Raw genomic sequence first — 18,733 nt, forward strand, 5'->3', positions numbered from 1 at the left:
AAGTACGATAACTATAAAAATACGATGAAAAATTAAACACAAAACCCTTGTCAGGCCAAAGCAAACATTAAAAAGCCATTTTTTAGAAAGCCATTTAACACATTCTCATATTGTGGAATGGAGAGAAACGAAACGAAACCTTCCAAAGAAGCACTAGAAATGAATCGCCTGCTGACCTCTCTACACAAAGTCCCAAGCCTCTGCCATGGGAAACCATTGCCAAACGGCTGATGTCAGCTCAGGTCCTCAGTGTTTCTAAAAGGAGAGAGGGGGAAATCCACATTGTACTAAAAATGTGCAAGTTGAAGCAATAACTCATAAAGCATTTGAATATCCCATTCATTTTTAATTCTTCTGTAATTTCTGTGATGATTTTAAATAAGATGAACTCATCTGACAAAATAAGAGGATCACAGGAACTTTTCCAGGCGTCCCGCCGTAATTCATCACTCGCGGGAAGCAGGTTCAAATATTTCACAGCTCCCCACTACCTGCCTGGAATAGCAGGCGTGAAGCCGCTTCGTTTGCCTCCTGGCGTGCTTACCCATTTCATCACCAAAGATGACAGTCCCTGTGTGTGTGCCCCGATGACCTAGTTTAATAAAATCTGGCCTCGCATCAAACAGAACTCAGGTCTAATTCCTAGCTACAGAGGGAAGGTAGCCGTATGCAGCCAACAGGATGAGACAGAGCAACGCGTGGAAAACTGTCATCTTAGGCTCCATTTAAAAGCAGACAACAAAGACGCCTGCGTGTTTTCTATTGTCTTGCCAGGACCATCCATATGACATTTATTGTCTCTGCCTCACCAACCCCACCTCCACCCCCAGCAACCGATTTCCTAAAATTCTGGGCTCTGGATCTGTGGATTTAAATACTCCAATGTGTTTGGCCTCTTTTTCTCTTCTGTTTTCTGCCCAAGGAAAAGAAGGTTTGGGGCAAATAGTAACCTCACCCTCCCTCAGACAATCGACTCTGAGACTCTGGTGCTTCTCATCTACTCCCGAGGATAATTTTAAAGTGAAAAGTAAGACGCACGCACTGCTGAATTTCTTCGCATACTCAGAATCTGAGGATATTTTGGTCCTATTTGACATTTCAATATTTCAGAATCACGGGACTTTCATTGGTGGGCAAAAATATATAGATAGTCTCTTAAAAATCTCTAAGGTCTCTGGGAAACAAATTGTAAGCGACAATGCCTGCGCATCTTATCCTGTGGTGCAAATTTATTTCTCGGGTTCCTCTGGCCTTGTTCAGCTGGTGCCCTCTAATGACAGAATTATCTGCTCAATTTTAAAGCAGTTCTGTCTGTGAAGCCACCAGACTTCACATTACGGGGAATGCGACCAGCTAGTCTGACACACATAGAATTCGAGAAATGACAAAGACTTTTAAGGGGGAGGATCCAGTCGTGTCCAAGGGGGCAGGAAAGCCTAGTGGTTAAGGACACGGCTGGCTGCAAGCCCCAGCTCCACCCTTCAATGACAAGCTGGAAAAGGAGGGTGATGGCAGCACCCAGCTCGCAGGGTGTTTCGGGAGCAAGCAGGTGATGAATATGGTCGGCTGAGCACGGCCCTGACGGGCGTGAAAGTTCCCTGAATGGCAGATGCCATTAGCATGGACATACTGGCCGGCCCAGGCCACTCCATCGGGCACGCATTCTCTACATACCTCTGTCTAAAAACCCCCACCAGGTGACAATCCACTCACCTCCCTTTGTAAAAAGCTACTCTTTATGTCTAAATCTCTCTTGCTGCAGAATATGTATATCTTTACATAATCAGCACAAAGGATCTCTCTTATTAAAAATTATCAAAACAATTATTTGGAATATACAGTGAGAAAATATTTCAATCCAAAAATTATGACGATTACTGACAGTAAGAATGCTAGGTTGTTGCTAAATGTCATTCTGTTTCATTTTAACATTAAGGTAGTGTTTTCACAAATATTTCCTAGTAGCAAATGTCATTCTCCCTCCTGAGAAGTAAGAAAAAATGGAACACAGAATCATTAGTTCAATATCACAGGTGCCACACATTACACCCAAGACATCTTTATATTTTCACTCTTTCCCTAATATTCCAAAGGTAAAGAAAAGAAAAATCAGACATACACACAAAGTGAAACAGGCAGCTAGGCAATTATCCAGAGGGCAAACTGACTCATACAAGCCCCCTTAATCCCTTTCCCCTTTCCTCTGCCCCTTTAACTCATTTTAAAAACATCATTTCTTTCTTTAACACATAGATTACATATAATGGGGCAGGGGGTTTACATGTAAATAACAGCTGGGCCTTTTCCCCTAAATCACATAAACGGTTCTCTCAATTATGATGTGTTCCTCTACTTCTGTGTTCAGAGTATCAATGCCCCTCCACCACACACACACACACACACACACACACACACACACACACGCACACGAAATGTGGGCTGCGAGCAGGGATATGGGAAATAAACATCAGCGTTCACTGGAATTATAACTCCTCTCTGAGATCTCATTACTGCTACTCCTAAGGTTAGGGGATGGGATAGAAGGATGGATAAATGGTACAATAAGAAAACCAGCTGAGTGTTCTACAAGGGGCCCCCCTAAATTTCCCTCTAATCAATTCTGTCATCAGAACTCAAGGAAGCAAATGTTTTTTCCTAGGCCATGTATTTTGTGTCTGTGGCCAGGCAGCTTTTCCATCTCCCATTTTCTCCCTTCAAATGAGTCATCAGTTTCACAGCAGCTGCTGCCACCCTCCACGGTGGTGAGCAACCCCAGCTGCCAACACCATCCTGACCACCCCTACAATGACCACCCCCATCCTCCCTGCATTGTTTTTCCCCCATCTCTGTTTCTCAATAACATGTCAGTCATGTCATATTCTCCACCCGCAGCCCAATCTCTGGCCCCAAAATTTTGCTACATATCTCTTCCTCTGTATTTGTCAATCAGTATCTACCCATTAACAATAACATAACATTGTCTCATCAGAAGATTAATTACAAAAATTCACCTTTGGATGGTAGGGAAGAGCCATCCATTACGAACACACTAACATTTTGAAAGCAACTCCCTTTCGCTGGAGAAAAACAACTCAAGGTTAACTAGTCTTCGAGAACACAGACGTAACAGAGGTGAGCTACAGAATAACGCCACTTTAGCAGCGTTGGGAATCTGGAAGTACACACTCTGGAGCACTACCTTGCAGGACAGATTGGGCTTAAAACATAGTTTAGGTATGTTTCCTTTCCTACTTTTACTCCTAGAAAGCTCAGGCTATCCTTTCTGGCCTCCGAAACTGCAGACACAACTGTCTCTCTGTTACATTTCTTTCATGCACCCTAAGGGTCCAATGAAAGCCAGACCACAAAGTATTGTTTTTATCCTCTGCCCCCATGACCAGGACATAACAGAAAGCCTCCCTTCCTTCGAGTCTGCCCTGTGCTGATTCCAGAGAAGCAAAGCTATCCTGGCAGGTGTTCATGACCTGGGCAGTGCCCCCATGTCCAAGGGACACCAATCACATCAGAGGATCTCCACTGCTCTAAAAATTGTGTTTTAAATCTTGATGATTTAAAGTGGGTAATTTAGTTAAATTGCAATTTCCCAGCATATGGCAATAAATGGTCTTGCTCTAAAACTCAGTCTAGTCTGACAATTTTCCATCAGATGGGCATCAAATATCTGCAGAAGGGGTGACTTTATTGAATTTGCACAAAATATCATGTGGGCTAGCAACAGCCCTCAGAAAAGCTTCCCTTGACTGTTCGTGAAAGCTTCGACTCTGAGTTTACTAAACTCTGACTACACGGCACTAACTCCCCCACTAAAAAATCTAGTCTCCTTCTCTCAGTAACCTCAGTTATCAAGCCCCTAATGCTACTGCATCCTCTTGTCCTATTTCTGTCAATGGATTTTACTAAACACATGTTAACAGGAACACAGTAACCTTTTGTCGCAGTAGAAGATTAATTACCACGCAGAAAGAGATGTCCATTATAGACACACTCCACCAACTTAAAATCCTTAACAAAACTTATAGTTTGAACTTGAACTTTCGTCAATGTCTGAATATATCCTCACATTTAAAAAAAAAAGGCAAAAATCAAATGAGGCTTTCCTGTGAGAATTCATTTTAATTCTCTTGTTCCATGACTAATCTTTACAAGAACTTAACCATCAGCTGTTTATCTGGAGGACCAGGACGCGTTGTATAACATTTAAGAGTTAATTACGCACCCAAGTCAAACGGAATAGTAAATCAAACAGAAGCCCACATACACTCACCTGGATCCCAAAAAAACAAGTTCAACTGCCATTGGTGACAATTGGCTCTAGTTGACAATCCAGGTGTGGAAACCTTAAAAAGAAAAAGATATAGAAAAATTTAGATGAGAGGAGGAAGATTCAGGAAAGAATAAACAATAATTTCTTATGATACTGCTTTTCACTGAAAATTAAAGTTAGTTCAGAAATTCTTCAACCTAAGTGGTAATTGTACCACAAATAAACTCTTCATAATTGGAGTTGTTTCATAAACTACCATTTTTCCATTGGCTGTGTCTAGAGTTTTAGAGATAATCTTATTTTCAGATTAAACCTCAGTGGATTACATGACATCAATTTTCTATCTTAATCCCCCAAGTCATTAATGATCTGAAAACTGATTCTTAAATACACCATATAAATGAAAGAACCTTAAGGACTTAAGACTTGGCTTTTGTCGCGGGAAGAATACCTCTGATACATGAATAATCATGTCCGTTTCGTAGATCTTAATTTTCCTAAATTACACCAAATTTATACGCTATGCTTCTTATTTTCTTCTAATTCAGAAGAAATTAAAAGCCAGAGGAATCATGAATCCTACCGTATTAACAATATTAATACTAAATAAATCCTTAATAAAATTGTATTTCAAAATAAAACCAGCAAAAATTACTTTCTTCTCTAAATTGTCCAGCAAGAAGAGTAGTTGTTAGGTGGTAGAATTCCTTCCAAATGCTGCTGCAAGAGATACCATGGAAAGCCTGCTATTATTAGATTGAGTCATATGAAATTGCTGATATCCAACCATTTTTTACCTACAAAAATGACAATTTCATCATTTTTCCAAACAAGAGAATAGACAGGATTTGGAAGCTCCATGATTGTGAAACAAACCTTCAAAACTACCTATTACTCAGCACACGTCCTTTTTCAGAGCAGCAGGCGTCATCTGGGTATTAACTGTTTCCATCCCCACCCAACATACTTTCCTGGATCCTGAAAGGTAATAAACGAATTGCCTGCAGCATTTGGAAGGCCTCGAGAGTCTCCTTTCAATTCTTTCTTCCCACCCAGTCTCCATTTATTGCCAACTCCCTCTCAGCTTCCTCCTTGAAACATTAAAAGCCTTTTCCAAGAGCTTACATGTGGCAGAGAGAAAAGCTGAGGGCTGGGAGGCAAAAAGGTGAGAGTGAGAATGCAGATCTTTAAGAAGGGAGGCTAGAGGGAAAGCCGCCAGAGTGAGTGAGGAGCACGATGGGAGGTGGGGGGGGGGGGGTAGACAGATGAAGGAAAAGGATGCAAGGGAAAGAAAACAGAAGGGCTGCCAGCACTACATGGTGGGGAGCAGCACACACAGTGAGAAAATTAAACAGGTCCCAGCCCAGATGGAATGAAGTGAACGCTTACTTCTAATACTATACTTAGTAACCCATCTACTGTCAGACCTACCACCGCCACCACTCCCACCATCGCACCACCACGGATGTGACGAGGGGGGTGTGTGACGACGGCTGTGTGCGACACCAGTGAAACTAAAAACCGACCGGACAGAGGCCATGTGAGAGCCCTAGGGATAAATGTGCACACGTTTACAAAGTGTGTCTGCTTCTCAGGTGCAGTAGGAAGGGCTTCATCTTCCCTGCCCCCAGACGACCCATTTAAACGAGCAGCCTACCGTAAATTGTTTTGCTGTGTTTTTTGAAACAGAGGTAGTATGGTCTACTGTGGACCACTATAATGCTGAAGGTACATGCATCAACGATGGCAATAGCTGAATGACAGCACTAATAGTAACAGGAAACAGAAATCATTGTTATTACAGTAAGTACCACCACAGATAAAGAGCAACTGCAAAAATAACCCAGAGACCAGTCGGAATTGCTCTGCTCATTGTGAAAGAGAGTTAGAAGGTGGCTTTATGTTGGTAAAGCAATTGAATAAGAGTATAAATAAAACTAAGGAGTGCTGGCAAAGGTATCTGAAGACGATATAGAAATGTATGGAAGCTTCCAGGCACCAGCTAAATGAGGCTACTCTGTGAAGAGCCAGAGGCTGCCCAAGAACCAACTGGTCAACCTCATATGGAGAAGCTACAGGCCACAGGTAACTATCACTGCCACCAGAGCAGGGTCTACAGAACATAAACCAGGCAAAGGAAATGGACGCTGACACAAGAGGCAGGAGGGGTGCTTGTCACCTAATGCCGCAGAGTCCTGTGATAAAAGGGCTGAGGAAGTGAACTCTGCACATTAGTGTGCAAACCTGAAACAGGTAGCTGCAAAACAGTCACCGAGGGGACTTGTCAAACATAGAGATTTCAGGGTACCATCCTGAAACTTATTGTTGAGCTTTCCCTGGGCACTTCCGGAGCACAGCCATGTCAAAGAACCAGGGCTAGGGCAATATACATGGATGCTACCAGAGAAGCCGTCTCCCAATTCACCAGGCGTCTGGGCTGGGTCATCCATCAGGCATGTTACATATACTAGCTCACGTCATCGTCATGGCAACTCTCTGAGCAGATTCCAACATCCCAGTTTTGCAGACGAGGACATTGAGGGGCATGTCTGAAAAGTCAAGTGACTTGCCCAAGATCTTAAAGTAAAAACAAACAAATCTCACTTCCTTCTTAAAGGAATGTGACTTCCTTCTTAAAGCTATTTGGTGGGTGTCCACTGCCTAATATCAAGTAAAGTCTAAACTCCTCTGCAGGTACCCTCCAAACCACGGTCCCCAGCTCTAACTCCGCAATACTACTCCTCCAGCCGCCCACAGCCATGTCTAGCTGGACCAAACTGCTAAGCAATTTCCTGGGCGGTATTATTTCAAGTCTCCACGACTTTCTCTTCACCTCCAGTCCACGTCATGTGCCAGGATGGAGCGCAACCCCCACGTCTTCACGCAGCCACTAACCACCACTGACCCCAGTCCAGGTAGAGCTGACCGCCTCCTGCAATGGGCCCCACGGTTATTAGAACAATAAAACAACACTTTCCTTCTGTCCAGTATTACATGTCTGATCATAGGAATAGAAAACATAATTTTTGAGACTCGCTGCCCATAAACATTTTAAGAATATAGTGCCAGAGGCAAAGCCAGAATCTGAAACTGGATTCCAGTCAAAGCCAGTACACCACGCTGTGGCTCTAGAAGCCTTGAATCTGATTTTATAAAAATAACTGCAGGACTGTCAGTGCAGTAGCCACTTAGCCACAATACTTGGTGTGACTGCTCCGAAACGAAATGTGCAGAGTGTACAATACATGCTTGATTCAGTTTGAAAAAAGAATGGAAGATATTTCAACATGTTGAATGATACATTTTGGATACAGTATTAGGTTAAATAAGACACATTAAAATTAATCCCGTCTATTTCTTGTTGCCTTTTTAATGTGGTTACTAGAAAACTTAAAATGACCTTGCGGCTCACATTACATTTCGATTGGACGGTGCTACTCTCTTCCTTATTAATAAATCTGCTAAGATGATGTTAACTTTTCCTAACGGTTATAGAGCTATGGACATCACACACTGCACACAGTGTTATACAGCATGGCCCTGCCGCACATACAGAGTTTGCTCCTACCGGAAGCGCTCACAGAACAGTGCTTTCCGAGTTCTGCCAACTCACTGGAGTCCTTCTCTACCATGAGCTGCTGGTACTTCACACGCAAGTGCAAACCTTCCGAAGGTTTCCAGCCTTCCCATCTAGATATCTCACTGAATTCTGAGGCAACAGGCCTGTTGGGAAAGGCAGGGCCAGACTAGGGAGAGGGAAAGCACTTACTCCAGGCATAAAATTTAAGAGGAACCAAGAAACTCAGAAATCAAGATGAATACCTTAAGATTCACCATTTTAAAGGGGACAATCAGTAGTTTTAATATATTCACAAGGTTATACAACCATCAGCACTATCAAACTCCAGAACGTGTTCTTACCCCCAAAGAAACCCCATCCCCATTAGCAGATACTCCATCGCCCTCCTAATACCCAGCCCCTGGCAACCACTAGTCTATTCTGCCTCTATGAATGTGCCGGTCATGGATATTTGATAGAAATGGAATCTCACAGTATGTGGCCTTTTGTGTCTGTTTCTTTCATAAATGTTTTCAAAGTTCACCCATGTTGTAGTATGTATCAGTACTTCATTTCTTGTCATAAATGAATAACATTCTGTTGCATGAATCTGCCACATTGATGGATATTTGAATTGTTTCCAATTTGGGGTTATTATGTGTACAAGGTTTTCTTGTACATATGTTTTCTGTGGATATGTTTTTAACTCTCTTGGGTATCTACTTAAAGAGGGAATTGCTGGGTCACATTGTAACTCTGTAATTTGAATAAATAGCAACTGTTTTTGCAAAGTGGCTGCAGCATTTTTCATTCCCACCAGCAAAGTGTCAGGGTTCCAACGTCTCCACATATTCACCAACACTTGCTATTGTCTGTATTTATATTTCTACTTAAATTTTTCCTTATGCTTTTGATTTGTATCTCCCTAACTAATGATGTTGACCATCTTTTCTTATGCTTATTGGTCATTAGTGTATCTTCTTTGGAGAAATGTGAACTTGAATCCTTTACTCAATTTTTAACTATGTTATTTGTCTTTATATTATTGAGTTGCAACCATTCTTAATGTATTTTGCATACAATTCCCTTATTAGATATATGATTTGCAAAAACTTGCTCCCCTTCTAGGGTTGTCTTTTCCTTGATATTTTCTAAAGCACAGAAGTTTTTAATTTTTATCCAGTTTATGTTTTCTTTGGTCACTGTGTTTTGGTATCATAGCTAAGAAACCATTACTTAACCCAAGATGACGTTTACTTCTGTTTTCTTTTCTTCTAAGAGTCTTTTTGTTTTAGCTCTTACATTTAAGTCAATGATCTATTTTGAATTAATTTTTGTATATACTATAAGGTAGGGTCCACTTTCATTCTTTTGCATGTGGATAGCCATCTATTCCAGCACCATTTCCTTAAAATATTATTCCTTCTCCATTGAATTGTCTCATCATTCTTGCTGAAAATCAATGATCATAAATGTAAGGGTTAATTTCTAGACTGTCAATTTTATATGACTGATCTGTAAGGCTATACTTATGCCAGCACCACGTTTTATCACTACAGCTTTGTAGTTTAGAATCAGGAAGTGCAAAACTTCAACTCTGCTCTGCTTTTTCAGGATGGCTTTGGATATTCTGGGTCCCTTACATTTCCATATGAATTTTAGGATCATTTTATCAATTTCTGCAAAAAAAAAAAAAAAACCAGCTGGAAGTTTGATCGGGATTGCAATGAGTCTGCAGACACTTTGGGGAGCAGTGCCATCTTAATTACAGTTAAGTCTTCCAATCCTTGAATAGGGAATGTCTTTCCATTTATTTAGGTTATCTTTCATTTCTTTCAATGATGTTTTGTAGTTTCTAGTATACAAGCCTTGCATGTCTTTTTTTTTTTTTTTAAACGGGGAACAGTGTGTTTCTCTGGGGCCCATCAGCTCCAAGTCATTGTCCTTCAATCTAATTGTGGAGGGCTCAGCTCAGCTCCAAATCCAGTCACCATTTTCGATCTTAGTTGCAGGGGGTGCAGCCCACCATCCCACATGGGAATTGAACTGGCAACCTTGCTCACACTCTAACCAACAGACCCATCTGGCCACCCCTCTGGCAGCTCAGCAGCAGCTCGTTGTCTTCAATCTAGTTGTGAGGGGCGCAGCTCACTGGCCAATGTGGGAATCAAACTGGCAGCCCCGTTGTTCAGAGCTCGCACTCTAACCGAGCCATCCGGTTGCACCATCTTGTATGTCTTTTGTTAAATTTATTCCTAAGTATTTTTTTCTTTTTGATGCTATGGTGAATGGAATTTTATTTTATTTCATTTTTCAAATTGTTCACTGCAGGTGTATAAAATTGATTTTTGTTTATTGAGCTCGTATCCTGCAACCTTGCTGAACTTGTTTAATGGTTGTGTGTGTGTGTGTGTGTGTGTGTGTGTGTGTGTAAATGTAGATAGGCAGGTAGTCCTTAGGATTTTCTATATGAGATCATGTCATCTGCAAATAGAGATAGTTTTACCTTTTCTGCCTTTTATTTCTTTTTATTGTCTAATTGCCTTGGCTAACATCTCAAATACAATTGTTGAAAAAATGTGACAAAATTAGACATCTATGTCTTGTTTCTTATCTTAGAGGGAAAGCATTCGATCTTTCACCATTAAGTATGACGTTAGTTGTAGAGTTTTAGTAGATATCATCCATCGGGTTGAGGAAGTTTCCTTCTATTTCTAGTTTTTTGAGTGTTTTATCATAAAGTTCCATTGAAATTTCTCAAGTGCATTTTGCATGTCTACTGAGATGAATATGTGGTCTTCATACTTTGTTCTATTAATCTGGTGTATTACATTGATTTTCATATATTAAGCCAGCCTTGCATTCCTCCAATAAATCCTACTTGGTCATGCTGTATAAACCTTTTTATCTGTTGCTGGTTTTGCTTTGCTAGTACTTTGTTGAAGATTTTTGCATCTATAGTCATAAGGAATATTGGTGTGTACTTTCTTCTATTTCTTCAGTCGTTTGGGTATTCTGTGCCTTCCTAGAAATCTTTCCATTTCATCTAGTTTATCTAATTTGTTGACATAAAATTATTCATAATATTTCTCTAAGGTGGGTAGTGATGTTCTCGTTCATTCATGATTTTAGTAATTGATCCTTCTCTCTTTTTACTATGGGTTAGTTAAAGGTTTGTCAATTTTGTTGATCTTTTCAAAGGATCAGTTTTTGGTTTCATTTATTTTCTCTATTGTTTTTCTAGTCCCTATGTCATGTAATTCTGCCCTAGACTTTATTATTTCCTTCCAATTGCTTTGGGTTTAGTTTGCTCTTCTTTTTCTACTTTCTTAAGGTGAAAGTTTAGGTTACTGATTTGTGATTTTCTTTTCTTAATACATGCTTACAGATTTCTCTCTAAGCATTAATTTACTGGCATCCCATACATTTTAGTGGTTTTTGTTTTCATTCACCTCAAAGTATTTTCTAATTTCCTTTGGGATTTCTTCTTTGACCAACTGGTTATTAAGAGTGTGTTGTCTAATTTCCATATTTTGTGTATTTCTTAAATTTCCTTCTGCTATTAATTTCCAATATTACACCATTGTTGTTTTATTTCAATGCTCTTAAATTCACTGAAATTTGTTCTATGGCCTAATATGCATGTTCAGTGGTCTGATACATTCTATTCTGAATAATTTTCTGTGTTCATTTGAAAACAATGTCTATTCTGCTGCTGTCTTTGGGTGGAGTATGTAGATATCCATTAGTCCTAGTTGGTTTATAGTGTTGTTCATGTATTCTATTTCCTTGTTGACTTAGTTGAAATTCTGCTTTGTTTCAACCCATTATTAAAAGCAGGATATTGAAATCTCTGATTAATATTTTTGAATTTTCTATTTCTCCCTTCAAATATGTCAGTTTTTCCTTCATGTATTTTAGGCATCTGTTGTTAGATGCACATATGTTTGTAATTGTTATGTCTTCCTGATAGGTTGAACCTTTTAACAATATATAATGATGTTATTTATCTTTTGTAATAATTGTTTACATGAAATCTCTCTTGTAATAATTGTTCACATAAAATCTATGTTGTCCGGTATTAGTATAGCTATTCCCAGCTCTCTTTTGGTTATTGTTTGCATGATATTCTACCCTGTTTGGGATTGAATATGAAGTGAGACTGTAGTAGAGAACATATAGTCCGATCATGTTTATTTAATTTATTCTGCAACTCTCTGCTCTTTTAGTGGAGTATTTTGTTCATGTACATTTAATGTAATTACCAGTAGGATTTACATCTGCTATTTTATCATCATGTTTTATATGTCTTGTGTCTTTTAGTTTCTCTATTCTTCCACTACTGCCTTCTTCTGTGGTAAATAGATTTTTGTATACTATTCTCTTGCTGTTTATTATACATATTTTTTAGTTATTTTCTTAATAGTTTATACTGTCTTTTATATTTACCTACGTAGTTGCCTTTACTGGTACTCTTTCTTCTGTGGATTTGAGTTATTGTCTAGTGTTCTTTCATTACAACATAAAAGATTCCCTTTAATATTTCTTGTAGAGCAGGTCTGCTGGTGACAAATTCCATTTTTGTTTTTCAAGAATTATTAATGAATTCTTTTTTTTGTTGTTGTTACTTAAGACATCTGAGATGTCTTAATTTTTCTCCTATTTCAAAGGACAGTCTTACTGGCTATAGAACTCTTGATTGGATGATCATCCTATTACCTTCTGGCTTCCATGATCTCTGATGAGAAGTCAGATGTTAATCTTATTGACAATCTCTTGTACACAATGATTCACTTCTTCCTTATTACTTTCTTTGTTTTGACTTTCAACAACTTGACTCTTGTATGTCTGTCTAGGTGTAGGTTTCCATGTTTAATCTACTTGGAATGCACTGAGCTTCTTGGATGTGTAGATTAATGTTTTAAATAAAATTTGGCAAATTTTTGACCATTGTTTTGAGTATTCTTTCTGTCCCTTTCTTTCTCTTCTCCTTTTGGTAATTCCATTATGTATATTTTTGTGCTCATAATGAATAGTCTGAGGTTCTGTTTATTTTTCTTTATTCTTTTGGCTTTCTGTTCCTCAAATTGTATGATTTCAATTGATCTAACTTAAAAGTTCACTGATTCTTTCTTTTGCCAATTCAAATCTGCTGTTGAGCCCCACTAGTGATTTGTTTCATATAAGTTATTGTACTTTTCAACTCCAGAATTTCTATTTTGTTCTTTTTTAATATTTCTATCTCTTTATTGATATTCTCTATTTGGTGAGACATCATTCTCATACTTTCCTTTAATCCTTTAGACACAATTTTCTTTCAGTCTGAATACATTCATAATTACTGACTTAAAACATTTGTCTAATAAGTCCAAAATCTGCACTTTCTCAGGAACATTTTGTAGTGTTTTTTCTCCCTGTGAAGGGGTGATACTTTCCTGTTTCTTTTTGTGTGTTGTAATTGTATGTTGAAAACAGGATTTTAAATAGTATTGCAACTCCAGTAATCAGATTCCACCACCCTTCACCAAAGGTTTATTGTTATTCCTGTTTCTTCTTGTTTGTAATGCTGTTTGTCCACTTCCTGAACTAATTCTGTAAAGTCTACTTATTTATTTATTATGTGCAACCACCTAAGTCTCTGTTGTTTTCCTTTAGCAGTCAGCTAACGATGGGATGGAGATTTCCTTAAATGTTTTGAACCAGTATGTCTCATAGCCTTTGCTGAGGGGCTCTGTGTGTGTATTGACACAGGCTTTCTATGCTCTGATAGGCAGTTTATAACTCTACATTTGACTTTTCTTCTTGCTCATGTAGTCTCAATGTCAGCCATAGACAACAGGTTAGGACCTTCTCAAGTCTTTCCTGGGCATATGCACAGACTTGCTCATGCACATGGGCCTTCTGGATTCTATGAAGAATGTCAAAGCTTTTCAAAGCCCTCTATGGATATATCCTTTCTCACCTATTCCTTTTAAGTGGTCAACCACTTGTTTGCCCCAACTAGTGTAGCTACCTCAGGCAACTGTGATGTGAAACAATTAATGCTGATTGTTTTTAACAAATGCCCTAAGGCTATTTACACAGAATGAGTTGAGTTAGGCGAAATAAAACAAGCTCTGAGAATGGAATTTTTCACAGAGCTTTCAGACAGGTCATACAGTAACAATTATCTGAGACTAGGATATTTGAAGAGCTCCAAACATCTTCTGTACCCTCCAGTAGCTTTTAGTTTTCAAAGCTATTGTGGTGCTCAGACAGGGTAATGGAAACGATTTAAATGCGACAAAGTTCATTGTTCTGACCAAGAATTAGTCTTTTCTCTTCAATAAACACTTTTTGGGTTGTTCTAAGTAGTTATTTTCTAAAGTCCTAAAATAGTTTATTTTGATGATTTTTATCTCATTCAGTGAAATTTTGTTCTTACTGATGATTTGAAGAGGATTTACAGAATGTCCTCATCCCAGCATTCCAGATGTGGTTCCAAGATAAATAGTATTTTTAAAAAACAAAAATTATAGAGAGGTCATCAAAATGGCGGCGTGAGGTGAGCCTCTGTAAAGCTCCCCTGGAATTTACAACTAATCGAACAACAATAACTCCACAAAGGACTCCCTGCAGACAGGCAAGACGAAGAGGCCCACTACTGAATACACCTCCAGGTGGGCGAATCACGCATGCAGGGGAGGAGGGAAGGGAGAAGTGCGGGAACGGAGCCGCGCGGGCACAGGACGCAGACCTAGCTCAGTGCTCGGAGCCCGCTGCGCCCCGGAACTACTGCAGCTGCGGGAAAGGGAAGGACTCGGACTGCTAGGGCTCCGCTTACGGCCCACAAGGCTGAGGGGGCAGCATATAACACGGCTGAACCCAACGCTCACGGCAGAGACCTCGGAGAAAAGACTGAGGGAAGAAAGCTGAAAACGGTCGTGTAAGCCCTCACTGCCAAGCGGAGAACGGAAGCCTTAGGCACGGAGACTAGCCGCCCCCTCCCTACCCTCCCAGAGCTCGCCCTGCCCCCACCTGCCCGGTGCTAGAAGCGGAACAGTAGCAGCGTCAGATCAAAAGGACAGGATATTTGCTGTTCTGAGAACTGTGGACCGCAGACACAGATTCTCAGCCCAACTAGTTCCGGCAAAGAGGAGGGAGCTGTGGAACCAGGACTGGCTGTGGTGGTAGTCACCGCCATTACTCTGAGACACCTCTCACAACTCACCGCCTCTGGCCCCACCTATCTGGACGGATCCCTGCAGGAGTAAACAGGACTGCTGAAACATACGGGCTCTGAATCTGATGCAGAAAAAACTTTGGAACTTCAAAAGCTCTCCACATACCCACACAGATACTGCGCCCTGTGACCCAGGCTAACTATTAACAGAGGAAAAGCCTGTCTCCCAGGAAATCCCCCCATTGTGTGAGAAGCTGGAATAGTGCAGAGAAAACATAGCACTACCGTGTGAGAGAGAAAAAAAAGACTGCAGTCAGAGAGAAAATAAAACATTCTACCAACAAGTACTGGAAAACAAAAGAAAGACCTCTTCCTATCAACCTGTTGCAGAAGCCACTCCTGTAGATGTCTAGGAAGAGAAATAATAAATCAGTAATTGCCATGAATAACTAAGGCAACAAGACAGCTCAGAAAGAAAGTGAAAAGTCTCCAGAAAAGGAACTTAAAGATATGGAAATATGTGACTTAAATGACAGAGAATTCAAGATTGCAGTTCTGAAAAAACTCAACGAGATGCAAGAAAACACAGAAAGGCAGTTTAATGAACTCAGAAACACAATCAAAGAACAACAAAAGCATTTTACAAAAGAGATTGAAATTTTTAAAAAGAACCAAATAGAATTTCTGGACATTAAGAACTCAACAGAAGAAATTAAGAATGAAATAACCAGCGTAGGTAGTAGAGTTGACCAGATGAAGGAAAGAATCAGTGACATCAGAGATAGAAACCTGGAAATGACACAGATGGAAGAAGAAAGAGACTTGAGACTTAAAAAAAAAAAAAAAAAAAAAAAAAAAATGAAAGAACTCTACAAGAACTTTCTGACTTCATCAGAAAGAGCAATAAGAATAATGGGCATACCAGAAGGAGAAGAAAGAAAGGAACAGAGAATATATTCAAACAAATTATTGATGAGACTTCCCAAACTTGTGGACAGAACTGGATACTCGAATCCAAGAAGCAAAAAGAACACCTAATTACCTCAATCCCAACAGGCTTTCTCCAAGGAACACTTAATTGAAGCTGTCTAAAATCAATGACAAAGAAAGAATCCTCAAGGCAGCCAGGGAAAAGGAGACGGTAACCTACAAAGGAAAGCCCATTAGATTATCATCAGATTTTTCAGCAGAAACTCTACAAGCCAGGAGGGAATGGAACCAAATATTCAAACTATTGAAAGAGAGAAATCATGAGCCAAGAATAATCTATCCAGCAAAGATATCCTTGAGATATGAAGGAGGAGTAAAGACCTTTCCAGACATCCAGAAGCTGAGGGAATTTTCTAATACACGACCTGCACTACAAGAAATACTAAAGGAGGCTATTCAACCACCATCAACAGGGACAATTTGTGGCAACCAAAACATAAAAAGGCGGAGAGTAAAGGCCTGAACCAGAATATGGGAATGGAGAAAGTAAGCGTGCTGAAGAAAATGGAATACTCTAAATATCAAACTTTCTTTTACATAAACTTAAGGGTAACCACTCCAAAAAAAATCCAGAACTAAAATATATACTTAATGAAAGAAGAAACAGAGGGAAACATCATAGAATACCACCACACAGAAATAATAGACAACAACAAAAAAGCAATGAAACAATGGAGACACAGCTTTACCAGAAAAATAAAGATAAAATGACAGGAAACCCTCACATATCAATAATCACCCTAAATGTAAATGGAACTGAACTCACCAATGAAAAGGCACAGAGTAGCAGATTGGATCAAAAAACTAAACCCAACCTTATGCTGTGTCCAAGACACACATCTCAGCTACAAAAACAAGCATAGACTCAAAGTGAAAGGGTGGAAATTGACACTCCAAGCAAATGGTACCCAGAGAAAATCAGGTGTAGCCATGCTGATATCAGATGAAACAGACTTCAGGGTGAGAAAGAAAACAAGAGACAAATATGGACATTTCATAATGGCAAAGGGGACTATACAACAAGAAGACATAACTATCATCAATATTTATGCCCCCAATCAGAGAGCACCGAAATATACCAAGCAACTACTAACAGAATTAAAGGGGGAAATTGACCAAAACCCAATTATGCTAAGGGACTTAAATACATCATTGACAGCTATGGATAGATCATCCAAACAGAAAATAAATAACGAAATAGCAGCCCTAAATGACACATTAGATGAAATGGACATAATTGACATATATAGAGCACTTCATCCTAAAACATCAGACTATACATTCTTTTCAAGTGTACATGGAACATTCTCAAGGATAGACCATATATTGGGACATAAAATCAGCCTCAGCAAATTTAAGAAGATTGAAATCATACCAAGCATATTCTCTGATCACAAGGCTTTGAAATTGGATATCAACTGCGAAAAGAAAGCAAGAAAAAACACAAATACACGGAGAGTAAACAACATACTTTTAAAGAACGACTGAGTCAAAGAAGAAATTAGAGGAGAGCTCAAAAGATAGAAACAAATTACAATGAAAATGCATCCTACAAAATTTTGGGGATGCAGCGAAAGCAGTTTTAAGAGGGAAATTTATATCATTACCGGCCTATCTCAAGAAACAAGAAAAATCCCAACTAAATAACCTCACGTTACACCTTAAAGAACTAGAAAAAGAAGAACAAGTTAAACCCAAGATCAGCAGAAGAAAGGAAATAACAAAAATCAGAGCAGAACTAAATGAAATAGAGAACAAAACGACAAAGAAAAAATTAATGTGACAAAGAGCTGATTCTTTGAAAAGATTAACAAAATTGACAAACCCTTGGCTGGACTCACTAAAATAAAAAGAGAGAAGACAATTAACCAAATCAGAAATGAAAAAGGGGACGTTATCACGGACACCACAGAAATACAAAGGATCACCCAAGAATACTATGAAGGACTATATGCCACCAAATTCAATAACCTAGAAGAAGTGGACAAGTTCTTAGAAACATATAGCCTTCCAAGGCTGAACCATGAAGAACTAGAAAATCTAAACAGACCGATCATCGGTAACGAAATTGAATCAGTCATCCAAAACCTTCCCAAAAGCAAAAGTCCTGGACCAGATGGCGTCACTAGTGAATTCTACAAAGCCTTCAAACAGGATCTAATACCGATCCTGCTCAAACTCCTCCAAAAAATTGAAGAAGAGACAGTACTCACTAACTCATTTTAAGAGGCCAACATTACCCTGATACCAAAACCTGGTAAGGACAACACAAAAAAAGAAAACTACAGACCAATATCTCTGATGAATACAGATGCAAAAAATCCAAAACAAAATACTAGCAAATCAAATACAACAATGCATTAAGAAGATTATTCATCACGACCAATTGGGGTTCATCCCCAGGGCACAAGGATGGTCCAACATCTGTAAATCCATCAATGTGATACATCACATAAACAAAAGAAAGGACAAAAATCATATGATTGTATCAATTGATGCAGAAAAAGCATTTGACAAGATACAACACCCATTTATGATTAAAACACTTAATAAAATAGGTATAGAAGACAAATACCTTAACATAATAAAGGCCATATATGACAAGCCCTCAGCTAATCTCATAATTAATGGTGAAAAACTGAAGCCTTTTGCTCTACGTTCAGGAAAACCACAGGGCTGTCCCCTATCACCTCTGCTTTTCAACGTAGTGTTGGAAGTCCTTGCCAGAGCCATCAGG

At 39.2% G+C, this 18,733-nt stretch overlaps 1 protein-coding gene across 3 annotated transcripts in view; it reads right to left on the minus strand.

Annotated features, from left to right (window-relative positions):
- MTUS2 (microtubule associated scaffold protein 2) overlaps positions 1–18,733 on the minus strand; it is a 533,984-nt gene that overhangs the window by 504,788 nt on the left and 10,463 nt on the right. For all 3 annotated transcript variants that reach the window (XM_081046099.1, XM_081046097.1, XM_081046098.1), the window contains exon 2: positions 4,286–4,358. The gene's annotated coding sequence lies outside the window, so the exon portion shown is untranslated. The remainder of the gene's footprint in view (positions 1–4,285; positions 4,359–18,733) is intronic.

Source organism: Rhinolophus hipposideros, assembly GCF_964194185.1.
Source record: "Rhinolophus hipposideros genome assembly, chromosome: 4".
In the NCBI taxonomy this organism is placed as follows: domain Eukaryota; kingdom Metazoa; phylum Chordata; class Mammalia; order Chiroptera; family Rhinolophidae; genus Rhinolophus; species Rhinolophus hipposideros.